Genomic DNA, 13,286 nt, shown 5'->3' with positions numbered 1-13,286 from the left:
CTAAGAATAAACGAGCTTTCAAAAAGCGAGCCGATCAAAACGTAACTGGATCAGATAATAGATCAGGGAGGTTCATGATATTGAAATGTCACGAGAACACAATCAACACAGTTAGATCACAAGACTAACAGTCAGATTACAAGACTAAATTCAACTACACGATATTCACATCGACGAATGGTTAACACTGAATTCAAGAAGCACGACACAGAAAAATTCTTAACACGTATATACCAGATCTAACTGCAGAATAGCGCCGGGAAAAATTTGAAACGAACACAAACGATCAAACATATTTTCTAAGAAAAAAGATCAAAATCAGTACAGGATCAGATCATAGAACGGAAGAGTGCATGCCAAATGAACAATAAACATCCAAAAACAGCAATATTGTACAGCTATATTAAAAAGACTCAGATAACAGAGTTTAATTGAAACCAAAAGAAGCGCGAGAAAAAAATATTGTGACCACTTATGTACGAAATATTAATAAAGATTTTTTTCAGGGAAAAAATCGATTGTAAACATTTTCAAAGAAAAAACAAGTTTTCTTTAAAAAAAAACAAGTTTTCTTTCAAAGAAAAAAACAAAAACTTTGAAAAACTATTTCTTTGAAAAAACAAAATTTTCAAAGAAAAAACAAAAACTGAGAAAAGCAAGCCGATCAGAATCTTTTACCAAATCAGATCAAAAATTAGAAAGGTACGTCAGACTAAATTATCACGAGAAGAAATAAAATCTAGATCACAAGCTTAAAAACGAAAAACATAAAAATGTTCAATTAAACAGAACTCAGATGTAGATGAACGATTTACAGTCAAACTAAGCACCATGAAAAAAAAGTTCACAACACGCATATATCAGATCTAATTGCAGAATTGTGACAGAAACGATTGAAACGAACAAAAACGACCAAATACATTATCTCAGAGAGAAATTTACAAAGAAAAAAGATCAAAATCAGTAAACGGATCAGATCACTAGGGTGCATAGCACAATGAATCGCGAGAAAATGATCAATCTAAAAACACCAAAAAACATTTCAAAAACAGATGTATAGCTCCATTTAAAAGAATTAGATACAGATTATAATTGAAACCAAAAAAAGCAACCCAGTATTTACAGCTTACCAAATTTGTAGAGGAAAACAGATCAGTTATATACATTTATAAAGAACAAACAACATTCTAAAAAATATTCCAATCGAAACCGGTAACCACATCAGATCATAAATCAGAGATGTCCATGGCACCAAAAAATCTTGAAAACAAAACAATCAATCAGACCACAAATATACAAGTTCAAATATACAAAATTTACATATAGATGAATGATAATTGTGCACTGTGCCAAAAACTGAAACAAACGCTCCAATACATCTTGTAGGAAAGAAAAGTTAAAAAGAAAAGATAAAAATCAGTAACCGCATCAGATCATAGATCACAAGGGTGCATGGCACTATACATCACAAGAAAAAATATACAGACCATCACACAATGGCAAAGGAACAATGAAGATTGAAAACAGCAATAGTGTAGCTATATATAAAGATTCAGATAACTGAGTTTACTTGATATTTAAAGAAGAGCGAGAAAATAAGTACAATAAAGATTGTTTATAAGAAAAACGATGTTTACAATCAGAAAACAAAACAAGTCAGGAATGAGAGAGGTGAATGATACTGACAAATATCACGAACACAAATTTTCTAACAAAATGTTTCATAAGAACAACAAGTCTAAAATATCTCCAACCGATCAAAATCAGTAACTAAATCACAGCCTTAATCATAGGTGCCTGACTGAAAATTCTGTACATCACTGCTGAAAAACTGAACTAAAGAAAACAAAAAAAAACAACCGAAAAACAAATGTATTGCTACATTAGAAAGATCTAGATAACAATAAAGGAAACCAAAAAAAAACAACCAAAATCACTAGAAAAAATTATACTTTAGCTCTACTAAAAAGACTTAAATAACAGTTACTACGTACGTACCAGATTGAACGAGTATTTGTATCGAAAAACAATCAATCTTCTTAGATCACGAGAACAAAATTTACAAACGGACCAAACGATAGAAAACCCCCGAAAATTATGCAAAAAGAATGTAGAGCAAAATTTAAAAATATTAGATACCACTTTAATTCAGAAAAGGAAGCAAAAGATCGAAAAACTGTGGCCACGTATGTACCAGATATAAATAACGATTGCATAAAAAATCGATTTAACATTTTTTTTAGCAAGAAGCAAGTTTCAAGCAGCAAACGAAACAATCAGTAACCGGATCAGATCAAAAACCAGAAGGGTGCATGGCACTAAACATCAAAAAACAAAAAAAAATATTCAATAACAGATCACGTCCAATTTTTTTTTGAAAAATGTGATAACAATTGAAAAAAAAGCCCGAGATCGAAAAATTGTGACCACTTATGTACCAGATAATGATAAAGATTGTATCAAAAAAAATTCGTACAATTTTTTTAAGAATTTTTAAGCAAGTTTTAAACAACAACCGGAACGAAATCAAAAACAATTTCAGATCTTAATTCGCACGGGTGCATGCTTGTAAACACAAGAAGAAAATTGTTCACACAAAGACCACACGAAGGAAAACGACCAAAAAACTTCAAAAACAGCTCAAGCCAAATTAAGGAGTTAGATAACAGTATAAAAGTACACAAATTGTTACAAGCAAACCTATCAAAATGAGTAATCAAATCAGATCACAAATGAGAAGAGTGCGCGGCACAAAACATCATCGGAAATCAATATTTAAGAATAGTTACACGACGGAAAACAACCCACTCTTCAAAAACCAAATTCATAGCACTAATGAAAAGATTTAGAGAACAGAGTTTAATTCACACAAAAAAGAACGAGAGATAAATTTTAACTGAGTAAATACCAGGTGTTATTCTGAATCTATAAATGAAAAACGACTACATTCCACTCCTTAGTAAAAACAACGTTTTAAAAACAAACCTAAAAAAACTAAAAACAAGAACAGATGCTACACATATTGTCACCCTGTATGTACCAGATATTAATAAGATTGTATTACAATCTCATACGTTTTTTAAGGAATAATCAAGTTTCAAGCAGCAAACGAAATGAAATCATTAACAAGATCACATCAAAAAAAGAAGGGTGAACAGCACTATGTCACGAGACAACAATATTCACAATGGACCCAATCGAGAGAAAACTATCAAAAACATTCATAGACGAATAAGAGCCAAATTTAAAAAAAGTGAGATAACAATTTAATTGAAAAAAGAAGCATGAAATCGAAAAACAGTGACCACGTATGTACCAGATATTAATAAAAAATAGTATGAAAACAACTCATACATTTTTCTAAGAATCAGCGAGTTCAAAACAGCAAACAAAACAAAATCAGTAACCAGATCAGACCAGAAACTAGAAGGGTACATGGCACTAAACATCACGAGACAAAAATATTCACACACGGACTAAATGATAGAAAACGAACAGAAAACATTCAAAAACGATTTACAGCTAAATTTTTAAAAAGTTAGATACATTTAAATGAGAAAAGGAAGCACAAGATCGAAAAACTATGACCACGTATGTACCAGATGCTAATAACGATTGTATAAAAAAAACGATTTCATACATTTTTTAGGAATAAGCAAGTTTCAAGCAGCAAACGAAATATAATCAGTAACCAGATCAGATCACAAATCAGAAGGGTGCATGGCACTAACATCACAAGACAACACTCACAAACGGACCAAATGATAAAAACGACCAAAAATATTCAAAAACAATTTACAGCTATATTTTAAAATAGATATCAATGTAATTCAGAAAAGGAAGCAATAGATTTAAAAAAGTGACAACGTATGTACCAGAAAATAATGGCGATTGTAACTAAAAACAATTTCATACATTTTTAAGCAATAGGCAAGTTTCAAACAGCAAACGAAACATAATCAGTAACCAGATCAGATCATAAATCAGAAGGGTGCATGGCACAAAACATCACGACACAAAATTATTCACAAACGGACCAAATGATAAAAACGACAAAAAATTTTTAAAAACAAATTACAGGTAAATTTTAAAAAAATTGATATCAATGTAATTCAGAAAAGGAAGCATAAGATCGAAAAACTGATCAAGTAAGTACCAGATATTAATAACAATTGTATCAAAAAACAATTTCATACAATTTTTAGCAATAGGCAACCTTCAAGCAGCAAACGAAACATAATCAGTAACCAGATCAGATCAAAAACCAGAAAGGGTGCATGGCACTAAGCATCATGAGACCAAAATATTCACACACGGACCAAATAATAGAAAACGACCCAAAAACATTCAAAAACAATACACAGCTACGTTTTTAATAAGTTAGATATATATAATTGAGAAAAGGAAGCACAAGATCGAAAAACTACGACAACGTATGAACCAGACACTAATAACGATTGTATCAAACAACGATTACATGCAATGTTTTAGGAGTAAGCTAGTTTTAAGCAGGAAACTAAACAAAATCAGTAACCAGATCAGATCATAAATCATAAGGGTACATGGCACTAAACATCAGGAGACAACATTAACAAAAGCACCAAATGATAGAAAACGATCAAAAATATTCACAACCAATTTACAGCTAAATTTTTAAAAAATATATATCAATGTAATTCAGAAAAGGAAGCATAAAATCAAAAAACTGACCAAGTATGTACCAGATATTAAAAACGATTGTATCAGAGAAACAATTTCATACAATTTTAGCAATAGGCAACCTTCAAGCAGCAAACAAAACATAATCAGTAACCAGACCAGATCGAAAACCAGAAGGGTGCATGGCACTAAACATCAAGAGACAAAAATATTCACACACGGACCAAATGATAGAAAACGAACAGAAAACATTCAAAAACAATTTACAGCTAAATTTTTAAAAGTTAGATAAATACAATTGAGAAAAGGAAGCACAAGATCGAAGAACCATGACCACGTATGTACCAGATACTAACAACGATTGTATAAAAAAAACGATTTCATACATTTTTTTAGGAATAATCAAGTTTCAAGCAGCAAACGAAATGAAATCATTAACAAGATCACATCAAAAAAAGAAGGGTGAACAGCACTATGTCACGAGACAACAATATTCACAATGGACCCAATCGAGAGAAAACTATCAAAAACATTCATAGACGAATAAGAGCCAAATTTAAAAAAAGTGAGATAACAATTTAATTGAAAAAAGAAGCATGAAATCGAAAAACAGTGACCACGTATGTACCAGATATTAATAAAAAATAGTATGAAAACAACTCATACATTTTTCTAAGAATCAGCGAGTTCAAAACAGCAAACAAAACAAAATCAGTAACCAGATCAGACCAGAAACTAGAAGGGTACATGGCACTAAACATCACGAGACAAAAATATTCACACACGGACCAAATGATAGAAAACGAACAGAAAACATTCAAAAACGATTTACAGCTAAATTTTTAAAAAGTTAGATACATTTAAATGGGAAAAGGAAGCACAAGATCGAAAAACTATGACCACGTATGTACCAGATGCTAATAACGATTGTATAAAAAAACGATTTCATACATTTTTTTAGGAATAAGCAAGTTTCAAGCAGCAAACGAAATATAATCAGTAACCAGATCAGATCACAAATCAGAAGGGTGCATGGCACTAACATCACAAGACAACACTCACAAACGGACCAAATGATAAAAACGACCAAAAATATTTAAAAACAATTTACAGCTATATTTTAAAATAGATATCAATGTAATTCAGAAAAGGAAGCAATAGATTTAAAAAAGTGACAACGTATGTACCAGAAAATAATGGCGATTGTAACTAAAAACAATTTCATACATTTTTAAGCAGTAGGCAAGTTTCAAACAGCAAACGAAACATAATCAGTAACCAGATCAGATCATAAATCAGAAGGGTGCATGGCACAAAACATCACGACACAAAATTATTCACAAACGGACCAAATGATAAAAACGACAAAAGATTTTTAAAAACAAATTACAGGTAAATTTAAAAAAAATTGATATCAATGTATTTCAGAAAAGGAAGCATAAGATCGAAAAACTGATCAAGTAAGTACCAGATATTAATAACAATTGTATCAAAAAACAATTTCATACAATTTTTAGCAATAGGCAACCTTCAAGCAGCAAACGAAACATAATCAGTAACGAGATCAGATCAAAAACCAGAAAGGGTGCATGGCACTAAGCATCATGAGACCAAAATATTCACACACGGACCAAATAATAGAAAACGACCCAAAAACATTCAAAAACAATACACAGCTACGTTTTTAATAAGTTAGATATATATAATTGAGAAAAGGAAGCACAAGATCGAAAAACTACGACAACGTATGAACCAGACACTAATAACGATTGTATCAAACAACGATTACATGCAATGTTTTAGGAGTAAGCTAGTTTTAAGCAGGAAACTAAACAAAATCAGTAACCAGATCAGATCAAAAATCATAAGGGTACATGGCACTAAACATCAGGAGACAACATTAACAAAAGCACCAAATGATAGAAAACGATCAAAAATATTCACAACCAATTTACAGCTAAATTTTTAAAAAATATATATCAATGTAATTCAGAAAAGGAAGCATAAAATCAAAAAACTGTGACCAAGTATGTACCAGATATTAAAAACGATTGTATCAGAGAAACAATTTCATACAATTTTAGCAATAGGCAACCTTCAAGCAGCAAACAAAACATAATCAGTAACCAGACCAGATCGAAAACCAGAAGGGTGCATGGCACTAAACATCAAGAGACAAAAATATTCACACACGGACCAAATGATAGAAAACGAACAGAAAACATTCAAAAACAATTTACAGCTAAATTTTTAAAAGTTAGATAAATACAATTGAGAAAAGGAAGCACAAGATCGAAGAACCATGACCACGTATGTACCAGATACTAACAACGATTTCTCAAAAAAACGATTCCATACAATTTTTTTAAGGAATAATCAAGTTTCAAGCAGCAAACGAAATGAAATCATTAACAAGATCACATCAAAAAAAGAAGGGTGAACAGCACTATGTCACGAGACAACAATATTCACAATGGACCCAATCGAGAGAAAACTATCCAAAACATTCATAGACGAATAAGAGCCAAATTTAAAAAAAGTGAGATAACAATTTAATTGAAAAAAGAAGCATGAAATCGACAAACAGTGACCACGTATGTACCAGATATTAATAAAAAATAGTATGAAAACAACTCATACATTTTTCTAAGAATCAGCGAGTTCAAAACAGCAAACAAAACAAAATCAGTAACCAGATCAGACCAGAAACTAGAAGGGTACATGGCACTAAACATCACGAGACAAAAATATTCACACACGGACCAAATGATAGAAAACGAACAGAAAACATTCAAAAACGATTTACAGCTAAATTTTTAAAAAGTTAGATACATTTAAATGAGAAAAGGAAGCACAAGATCGAAAAACTATGACCACGTATGTACCAGATGCTAATAACGATTGTATAAAAAAAACGATTTCATACATTTTTTTAGGAATAAGCAAGTTTCAAGCAGCAAACGAAATATAATCAGTAACCAGATCAGATCACAAATCAGAAGGGTGCATGGCACTAACATCACAAGACAACACTCACAAACGGACCAAATGATAGAAACGACCAAAAATATTCAAAAACAATTTACAGCTATATTTTAAAATAGATATCAATGTAATTCAGAAAAGGAAGCAATAGATTTAAAAAAGTGACAACGTATGTACCAGAAAATAATGGCGATTGTAACTAAAAACAATTTCATACATTTTTAAGCAATAGGCAAGTTTCAAACAGCAAACGAAACATAATCAGTAACCAGATCAGATCATAAATCAGAAGGGTGCATGGCACAAAACATCACGACACAAAATTATTCACAAACGGACCAAATGATAAAAACGACAAAAAAATTTTAAAAACAAATTACAGGTAAATTTTAAAAAAATTGATATCAATGTAATTCAGAAAAGGAAGCATAAGATCGAAAAACTGATCAAGTAAGTACCAGATATTAATAACAATTGTATCAAAAAACAATTTCATACAATTTTTAGCAATAGGCAACCTTCAAGCAGCAAACGAAACATAATCAGTAACCAGATCAGATCAAAAACCAGAAAGGGTGCATGGCACTAAGCATCATGAGACCAAAATATTCACACACGGACCAAATAATAGAAAACGACCCAAAAACATTCAAAAACAATACACAGCTACGTTTTTAATAAGTTAGATATATATAATTGAGAAAAGGAAGCACAAGATCGAAAAACTACGACAACGTATGAACCAGACACTAATAACGATTGTATCAAACAACGATTAAATGCAATGTTTTAGGAGTAAGCTAGTTTTAAGCAGGAAACTAAACAAAATCAGTAACCCGATCAGATCATAAATCATAAGGGTACATGGCACTAAACATCAGGAGACAACATTAACAAAAGCACCAAATGATAGAAAACGATCAAAAATATTCACAACCAATTTACAGCTAAATTTTTAAAAAATATATATCAATGTAATTCAGAAAAGGAAGCATAAAATCAAAAAACTGTGACCAAGTATGTACCAGATATTAAAAACGATTGTATCAGAGAAACAATTTCATACAATTTTAGCAATAGGCAACCTTCAAGCAGCAAACAAAACATAATCAGTAACCAGACCAGATCGAAAACCAGAAGGGTGCATGGCACTAAACATCAAGAGACAAAAATATTCACACACGGACCAAATGATAGAAAACGAACAGAAAACATTCAAAAACAATTTACAGCTAAATTTTTAAAAGTTAGATAAATACAATTGAGAAAAGGAAGCACAAGATCGAAGAACCATGACCACGTATGTACCAGATACTAACAACGATTTCTCAAAAAAACGATTTCATACAATTTTTTTTAGGAATAACAAGTTTCAAGCAGCAAACGAAAAATAATCAGTAACAAGATCAGATCACAAATCAGAAGGGTGCATGGCACTAAACATCACGAGACAAAATATTCACAAACGGACCAAATGATAGAAAACGACACAAAATACTCAAACACAATTTACAGCTATATTTTAAAATAGATATCAATGTAATTCAGAAAAGGAAGCAAAATATCAAAAAACTCTGACCACGTATGTACCAGATATTAATAAGAATTGTATCAAAAAATCAATTTCGGACATTTTTTAGCAACGGGCACGTTCCAAGCAGCAAACAAAACATAATCAGTAACAAGATCAGATCACAAATCAGAAGGGTGCATGGCACTAAACATCACGAGACAACATTCACAAACGGACCAAATGATAGAAAATGATCAAAAATATTTAAAAAATTACAGCTAAATTTTTAAAAAATAGATATCCATGTAATTAAGAAAAGGAAGCATAAAATCGAAAAACTGTGACCAAGTATGTACCAGATATTAAAAACCATTGTATCAGAAAAACAATTTCATACAATTTTAGCAATAGGCAACCTTCAAGCAGCAAACGAAACATAATCAGTAACCAGATCAGATCATAAACCAGAAGGGTGCATGGCACTAAACATCACGAGACAACATTCACAAACGGACCAAATGATAGAAAATGATCAAAAATATTAAAAAAAATTACAGCTAAATTTAAAAAAAATTAGATATCTATGTAATTCGGAAAAGGAAGCATAAAATCAAAAATTTGTGACCACGTATGTACCAGCTTTAATCATGATTGTATAAAAAACAAATTCATACATTTTTTAGCAATAGGAAAATTTCAAACAAAACATAATCAGTAAACAGGTCAGATCAAAAACCAGAAGGGTGCATGGCACTAAACATCAAGAGACAAAAATATTCACACACGGACCAAATAATAGAGAACGAACAGAAAATATTCAACAACAATTTACAGCTAAATTTTCAAAAAGCTAGCTAAATATAATTGGGAAAAAGAAGCACAAGATCGAAAAACTATGACCACGTATGTACCAGAAATTAATAACGATTGTATTAAAGAAACGATTTCATACAATTTTTTTTAGGAATAACAAGTTTCAAGCAGCAAACGAAAAATAATCAGTAACCAGATCAGATCATGAATCAGAAGGGTGCAGGGCACTAAACATCACGAGACAACATTCAGAAACGGACCAAATGATAAAAACGACCAAAAATATTCAAACACAATTTACAGCTATATTCTAAAATAGATATCAATGTAATTAAGAAAAGGAAGCAAAAGATAAAAAACCGACCACTTATATACCAGACATTAATGACGATTGTATCAAAGAAACAAATTCTTACAATTTTTAGCAATAGGCAATCTTCAAGCAGCAAACGAAACATAATCAGTAACCAGATCAGACCATAAACCAGAAGGCTGCATGGCACTAAACATCACGAGACAAAAAATTCACAAACGGACCAAGTGATAGAAAACGACACAAAGTATTCAAACACAAATTACAGCTATTTTAAAACAGATATCAATGTAATTCAGAAACGGAAGCAAAAAGATCAAAAAACTGTGACCACGTATGTAACAGATATTAATAACGATGGTAAAAAAATCTATTTCAATCATTTTTAGCAATAGGCAACTTTCAAGCAGCAAACAAAACATAATCAGTAACAACATCAGATCACAAATCGGAAGGGTGCATGACACTATGCAGCACGAGAAAAAACAATATTCACAATAGGACCAAACGATAGAAAACTGTCACAAAATATTCAAAAAAACAAATAACAGCTCAAGTTAAAAACGTTAGATAACAATTTAATTGGAAAAAGGAAGTACAAGAGCGAAAAACGGTGACCACGTATGTACCAGATACTAATAAAGATTGTATCGAAAAAACCATTTCAAACCTTTTTAGTAATCAGCAGCTTCTAAACAGCAAACAAAACAAAACCAGATCATATATCAGAAGGGTTCATGGCATTAAACATCAAGAGACAACAAAATTCACAATAGGACTAAACCATAGAAAACGACCAAAAATATTCGATAACAAAATACAGATAAATTTTAAAAATTAGATATCAATGTAATTGAGAAAAGGAAGCATAACATCGAAAAACTGTGACCACGTATGTACCAGCTTTAATAATGATTATCGAACAAATTCATTTTTTAGCAAAAGGCAAGCAAGCTTCAAGCAGCGAACGAAACATAATCAGTAACCAGACCAGATCATAAATCAGAAGGGTGCATGGCACTAAACATCACGAGACAAAATATTCACGAACGGACCAAATGATGGGAAACGAACAAAAAAATATTCAAAAACAATTTAAAGCTAAATTTTCAAAAAAAGTTAGATATAAATTTAATTGAGAACAGTAAGCACAAGATCCGAAAACTGTGTCCACGTATGTACCAGACATAAAAAAGATTTTACATATTTTTTAAGGAATCAGCAAGTTTTAAACATCAAATGAAACAAAATCATTAACCAGATTGGATCATAAATCAGAAGGGTGCAATGGCACTATGCATCACGAGAAAACAATATTCACAATAAGACCAAACGATAGAAAACTGTCAAAAATTATTAAAAAAAACAAATAACAGCTAAAGTTAAAAACGTTAGATAACAATTTAATTGAAAAAAGAAACAAGAGATCGGAAAACTGACCACGTATGTACCAGATACTAATAAGGATTGTATAAAAAAAACGATTTCATACATTTTTTTAGGAATCAGCAGCTTCTAAACAACAAACAAAACAAAACCAGATCATTTATCAGAAAGGTGCATGACATTAAACAGCAAGAGACAACAATACTCACAATAGGAGCTAACCATAGAAAACGACCAAAAAAATTTCAAAAACAAATTACAGCTCAATTTCAAAAAATTGGATAGCAATGTAATTCAGAAAGGGAAGCATAAGATCGAAAATTAGTGACCACGTATGTACCAGTTTTAATAATGATTGCATCAAAAAAAGACAAATTCATACATTTTTTAGCAAAAGGCAAGCTCCAAGCAGGTAACGAAACATAATCAGTAACCAGATCAGATCATAAATCAGAAGGGTGCATGGCACTAAACATCAGGAGACAACAATACTCACAATATGACCAAACCATAGAAAACAACCAAAAAAATATTTTTAAAAAAATACAGCTGAATTTTAAAAAATTAAACATCGATGTAAGTCAAAAAAGGAAGCATAAGATCGAAAAACTGACCACGTATGAACCAGCTTTAATAATGATTGTATCGAAAAAATTACATTTTTAAGCAATAGGCAAGTTTCAAGCAGCGAACGAAACAATCAGTAACCAGATCAGATCATAAATCAGAAGGGTGCATGGCACTAAACATCAGGAGACAAAATATTCACAAACGGACCAAATGAAGGAAAACTGTCAAAAAATATTAAAAAAAAACAAATAACAGCTCAAGTCAAAAACATTAGATAACAATTTAATTGGAAAAAGGAAGTACGAGATCGAAAAACTGTGACCACGTATGTACCAGATACTAATAAAGATTGTATCGAAAAAACCATTTCAAACCTTTTTTTAGTAATCAGCAGCTTCTAAACATCAAACAAAACAAAACCAGATCATATATCAGAATGGTTCATGGCATTAAACATCAAGAGACAAAATTCACAATAGGACTAAACCATAGAAAACGACCAAAAATATTCAAAAACAAAATACAGCTAAATTTTAAAAATTAGATATCAATGTAATTGAGAAAAGGAAGCATAACATCGAAAAACTGTGACCACGTATGTACCAGCTTTAATAATGATTATCAAAAAACAAATTCATTTTTAGCAATAGGCAGGCAAGCTTCAAGCAGCGAACGAAACATAATAAGTAACCAGATCAGATCATAAATCAGAAGGGTGCATGGCACTAAACATCACGAGACAAAATAATCACAAACGGACCAAATGATGGGAAACGAACAAAAAATATTCAAAAACAATTTAAAGCTAAATTTTCAAAAAAAGTTAGATATGAATTTAATTGAGAACAGTAAGCACAAGATCCGAAAACTGTGTCCACGTATGTACCAGACATAAAAAAAGATTTTTCATATTTTTTAAGGAATCAGCAAGTTTTAAACAGCAAATAAAACAAAATCAGTAACCAGATCGGATCATTAGTCAGAAGTGTGCAATGGCACTAGGCATCACGAGAAAGCAATATTCACAATAAGACCAAACGATAGAAA

At 31.2% G+C, this 13,286-nt stretch overlaps 1 protein-coding gene across 2 annotated transcripts in view; it reads right to left on the bottom strand.

Moving 5' to 3' along the window:
- LOC142336012 (histone-lysine N-methyltransferase SETDB2-like) overlaps positions 1-13,286 on the bottom strand; it is an 87,422-nt gene that overhangs the window by 13,921 nt on the left and 60,215 nt on the right. The window lies entirely within an intron of this gene.

Source organism: Convolutriloba macropyga, chromosome 1 (assembly GCF_964194025.1).
Source record: "Convolutriloba macropyga chromosome 1, txConMacr16.3, whole genome shotgun sequence".
Lineage (NCBI taxonomy): Eukaryota > Metazoa > Xenacoelomorpha > Acoela > Convolutidae > Convolutriloba > Convolutriloba macropyga.
Note: the sequence above shows the minus strand (reverse complement) of the source record. Positions and strands in the feature narration are given on the sequence as shown.